Here is a 6,000-nt window from a genome sequence, read left to right on the forward strand (position 1 = left end):
AGAACATATATAGTTTTCAACTTTTGTAGGGTTTAAACAAATAATTTTCAATATTGATCAAACTGAAAAAGTAAACTTTTGTAGGGAGGTTCGAGGTTAGGAAGATGATTAGAGAGACAAAACTATGTTAATGGTCCAAGAATGATGGAATGACTGAAGAATGAGCAGCAACCATTGTTTGGGAGTTTGGAGAGTGAATGGCTAGGTGAGGGTGAAGCAAGTAGCTCAAGAAGAAGACAATGGCAATGCACAAATGAACAGCATCTCCCCCAAATCCCCAAAATTCCTCTCTTGAACCTTGAGAAGTTGGGTCATATTTATAGGCTTTTCCTTGGTACTAAGAGGACACCAAGTGGCCAAATAGAGAAAAGACATGTGTCCTAATAGAGAAAAGACATGTGTCCTTAAGGATCACATGGAATATTCTGCCTTGAGCCACCAGGCTGAAGGTGCCACGTGTCCCTCTGCATGTACTGTGTACTATCTATTTGGCGCAGATGCCTCAGCAAGTGCACTTGCGACGAGAGTGTTTGGCGATGCAACTACCTTTTGAGCCTCAACAAGTGCACTTGCGGCGATCGTGTTTGCCTCTGCCCTTGCCTTCTCAGCTTAAACCTTAACAAGTTCACTTGCAGCGGTAAACCTTGTTGCTACACTTGCCTTCTCAGTTCGAACCTCAAAAAGTGCACTTGCAACTGTAAACCTTACTGCTGCACTTGCCTTCTCAACTCTATTTAGCCAATACATGCATTCTCAAAACTTCATAGCCTGCTATCAGCCATGTTTTCATGTTCACCTCAGTGAAACCTCTACCCTTAGCCACCTAACTACAAACTCCCCAGCTTCCCAGGGCGAAGGCCACAGCCAAACCTGTTATTAGCTATGTTGTGCCTTAGTACCAAACCCAAGGGGGCTTCTTTCTGTGCAACCAAGGCAAGTCCATGACCTGGGTAAATGGAAAGTGAGTCCCTTACGCTTGGGCTACCCTGCTCCCATCTTCGCGGGGTTACCGCGGTATGCTGGTATCTCTAGGCTTGCTATCAGCTCCAAGTTAATAAACTTTGGGGCCTGCTATCAGCCTAGGCTAGTAATGCCTTGGAGGCTTGTATCAGAGCCAAGCATTAGTCTCTATTTGCAGAAGGCAAACTTCTCCCAAAGGCTGTTATCACCTTGGCAGGACGTTTCTTTTGCACGTTAGTTACGGCGGCTGTAGTTTTGGAGGTAGTCATTTCCCGCGGCAAGTTCAAATGGCAGAATTGACAATATTAGAGATAGTGGCGCCGACAAAACACCTCCACAACTAGGGCACTGCAAGTATTGCCTCTACAACTTAGTTGCTTCAGTTTTCTCCTTCCCTCAATAACTCCAAGTGGCTGTGGTACCAACAATACTTGGAATGGCAACGGTACCGACAATACTTGGAATGGTGGTGTTAAGACAAAGTGCCTCCGCAACTTGGCCGTCGCAAGTGTCGCCTCTACAACTTAGTTGCTTCGATTTTCTCCTTCCCTCAGCAACTTTAGATGGCGATAGAACCGACAATATTAGAGATGGCGGCGTTGAGGCAAAGTGCCTCAGCAACTTGACCGCTGCAAGTGTTGCCTCTGCAACTTCACTTAGACATTTTCCATCGTAGAGCCTATTTGGACCCTTGGCGGGTCGAACCTGCTTCGGCCTACTGTTGGCCCACTTTCCTTGGGCTTTAGCCCATGCTCCTTTAGTCATTCCTGGTCACCTTAAAGGGGCGACCTCAGCACTTAGGCCCATACCTAATTTGGAGTTTAATTTCTGACCCTCTATATTTGCCCCCTACGTGCATGGGGGATATGTCCCTTTGTTTCCCGCATGCGCATGATGCCAGCAAGTAACCCTAGGGTTGTGTCGGTTGGGTCAGAAGTTACATCAACTCCGTAGGGTCATGATGACTATGAAAAGATGTGTGGACTGCCCTTTTGATCCCGCATCCCTGACTACTGCAGAACAGACTACCGTTACTGCTCTCCAAGGTGCCTTTTGAGAGACACGAAAGTATGGCTCTTGGTACGATCCTAGGACTGGGGAATTACTCCAAGAGAGGCTAAAGAGAGACAAGACCACCTACATCTCCTGGCTGAAACATTTTTTCAAGGACATGCAACCAGTTGTAGGCGATATTACAGATGATAGCCACAATTCCATAGTTGGTCCCTGTTACCGTGACAACTTGTACCTAGCTGCGTTTGTTAGTTATTTTATCTCTTTTTTTGTTCTTCCCAGCAACCCTGCCTAGAGCATTAATCCCATGGTGTTCCCTCTTGCCGTCAAACTCTGCAGCGGCAATCAGATCCTTCTGGCTCCCCTCTTCTTGAGGAACTTATACTTCCATCTCGACCTCATTTACTCGGACATGGAGAGGTCCATGGGCCGTTATGGTGTATGGAGCTTTATACACACTCAATTCCTGACCGCCTTCTTTTACGAGCAATTCCTTACTATGGGTCCTGCCCCTAAAGAGTATTAGCCATTCTTCACCGACGAAGTCCTTGATGTAGAGGGTCGTCCTGTCCTAGATGCAGAGGGATGACCCGTTACAAGACAAGTACGCCATTCCCTCCCTCGCACCTCCAGATGGTTTGGTGTTGGTACTAACAAGTCTTTCGTGGATTTATTGATCTCATGGAGGACTGTGTGTTCCGTCCCTTCACCCAGCTTTTCCCAGGCATCTCTGTTGTTCCTTTTTATTTCTCAGAGGCTCGTCACGTCGACTTTTCTCTTGACAGTGTCCGTGCTAATTCTCTTCTTATGGCTACCATGATATGCCCTGAATTCTTGTTGGTATGGAATGAAGAGGGCATGTCTAACGTTGTCTATTGGCCAGACAAGGTCCTTAGGCAATTCGACATGGACCAAGGTATCCTACATGCTCCTTTGCGCCAAATAAATTTCCATCAGAGCTTCTAATGGTTCGCTCACGATTACACCACCTTACTTGTGGAGGGCTTAGGCCTCATAGAGTTGCCTTCACTTGGAAGAGAATGTGCCTTCACCCCCAGTAATAGGCTATTTTGGCACCCCAACCTCAACTCTTTTTTCAACTTTTGCAACAGTGATCCAGTTGTCCCTATAGTGGAACCCATTTCGCAACCTGACTTATCTTTTCGTCTCCCCTCTGGTCGTGGGAATCAGACAAGTCTATCTTGCCATTTCAAACTTTTATCTTTGTCTGCAGTAGAGGAGCCTCATCCATCTGGGGCAATGCCCGTCTAACCTCTATAAGTCGCTCTCCCGCCTATTGGTACAACAGTGCGTATGACCCACTCCCAACTAAAAGCAGTCTAGGAGGCAACAACATCAGTTGCTGAGGCTCATGCCTCGCCAAAGTAGGAAGAGACTCCGGAAGGTATCCACACTTAAAACATATTTTGCATTCTTTTGTACTTCCCTGGTCCTGTTATCTTTACTCTAATAGTCACATGATCTTTTTCCTTTTCAGGGCCTATTGGTCTTAAGATGTGGCACTGCTTTGGCCATACCACCTTTGAGCCCCGGAGGTCCTTCGAATGTCATTGGACTTTTCTTGGATTCAGACGATGATAACGACCTTCTCATCGCTTCAAGAGTCATCAGACTTAGAACTCGTAGAATGATACTTCCGGACATTGAAGAAAAACCAAGTGTTGAAGCCGAACCAGTTGCTAGAGTTGAGCCAGTTGTTGAGGCTACAGATATGGAAGAAGGTCATGATACCCCCTTACTAAAAGTGGACGAGTTCCCCCTACTATGAAAGTTGCAGAGAGTGGTACAATTGTTGAGGGCACTGAGACTCCAAACCCTGTTGATCTCATTCACTCCGACCATTCCTCCGTTGGTAGGGAAGATTTTGTTCTTGAAACCCCGAGAGAAAAGCGTGGAGCAAGGGAACCACTTGAAGTTGCATTATCCCCAATGGAAGTTGGATCTGGGGGCTTTTCTTAATCTACTAAGTCTCCACTAGTTCAAAAAACCACACTTTCCAATGTCTAAGTTGCTGAGAAGGGTGCAAATATAACGGCTGTTCATGCTGTGGGGCCCCCAAAACTTGCAGAGGTAACTATTAACTTGGCCACTCATGGTGCTACTATTGTTACTGGTATTTCTGACCCAGTTGCCTAAGCAACTTCTGAGCAGCTTACTGATCTGTACCCCACTCATTTTCCTGAGGTGCTAGCTAATCTTGGGAGATCACGAGACTTTTATACATGGATGGACAACATCGCTGTACTAGATCTGAATGTTGAGGACTACCACATGGACGACCTTTTTTTAGAGTGACACGACGGTGTAGGCAGTTTTGGCCTATCTTGCGAGATCAGTTCACCCGGTCATTTCCCAACATCTACCCATTCTAACACCGCTAGGCAATCATCTTCAAGGGAGATGCGTCGCCCTCAGACTTTTGGTCACTCTGCAAGTCTCCCTTTTGGAGTTCAAGCTAGCAGTGGTGTGAGAGAATCCTCACAGCCTTCAGGGAGAGTTTCTTTTCTAAGCTATTAGGTCTCCTCCGAAGCTGTTTTCATCATTGTTCGCATCCAAGCGTTGCACCTTAGCACCTTTACTACTTTTAATGTTCTAGGCTCGATGGTGCAGACAGCACTGTTGGAGTCCTTTGCTAATTTCATACGCGAACTCGCCACGAAGAAGATTCTAACAACTCCCAGCAAGTTTGTAGAGAGTGCCGAGGAAAATTTGAGTGGTTTTGAGAGGAATGGTTTGGACTTATCGTGGATGAAGGCTAGGCTCCAAGCAGTCGATGGCTTTCTCGAGCACCCAGATAATGTGGCCATGATCACCTCATTGGAAGAGACTATCAAAGAATGTGAGGGTGCTTTAGAGCAGCACCGACAGAACCTGACTCGGTTCAAAGAGAAGGACTCTAAGCTTGTTGCTCAGTTGCCTTTTGATGTGACTCTGATGGACTCCCTAATGAAGGGTTTGATTTGATGTATTGTGACTTTGTTATGGTTTTTTTTTTTTTTTTTGGGTACTCTTGCTATCTTTTTCTTTCTTCTTTTTTTCTTTGAGCATTGTAAATATGCTATGGGAAACTTTGATTTTTTTATGAGAAGCAAAGATATTGAGTAGTTGAATTTCACTTCATTGCCTTCCTTTTATTGTCTTTACATAACTTCTCAAGACAACTAGTACTTTTGCTATGAACAGGATTTCTCTATGACTAAGTGTTTACAAGAGTAACAAGTTTACTAAGTGTTTGACACTTTCTTTACACTTTACTTTGGAAATATTAACAAAAGAAACTTACAACTCTTTGCTGAACAAAGGAAGTTAAGGAAAATACTCATGTATATACTTAGTGTTGATAGGACCAGTTCTAAACCCGTTATCTACTCTCGTCAACTTGTAATACCCACTACTGCCTGCCTTAGCAACTTTGTAGGGGCCTTTCCATCTTGGCGAGAACTTGGGAATTGGTTGCCCCTGCATGATTATGTCTACCATCTTCCATATCAAGTCCCCTTCATTGAACTCCTTATGTTGAACAGAATGATTGTAGGCGCAGGCTATGGACTGATGATACTTTTCAATTGCCCATGAGGCTCGATCTCTTCTTTCTTGGGCTGCCTCTATGTCGTTCTTTCTGCTATCTGGAATGGATCCATATACTAGGGAAAATGGGGTTGCCTGAGTCGGCTTCCTCCTTGACGTTCTGTACGCCTAGAGTGCTACGGGGAGTTGTTCAGACCATGTGCCCCCTACTTCATCCATCATTTTACTCAGTATTTGGATGGGGGTTTTGTTGGTTACCTCATCTTGTCTGCTCCTTTGAGGATAGTATGGAGTAGACTTGTGATGTTTGATCTGGTATGTATCCAGCAATCTACCCATATGGCGGTTTATGAAAGCAGCCTCATTATCAGACAACATCACTTTGGGTATGCCAAACCTATAGGTGATGTTTTCCTTGATAAAGTTGGCCACTCTTGCCCCGTCTGCTTTTCTCATCGGTATAGCCTCCACCCACTT

This window comes from Camellia sinensis, chromosome 11 (assembly GCF_055761805.1).
Source record: "Camellia sinensis isolate YWXY chromosome 11, ASM5576180v1, whole genome shotgun sequence".
NCBI lineage: Eukaryota > Viridiplantae > Streptophyta > Magnoliopsida > Ericales > Theaceae > Camellia > Camellia sinensis.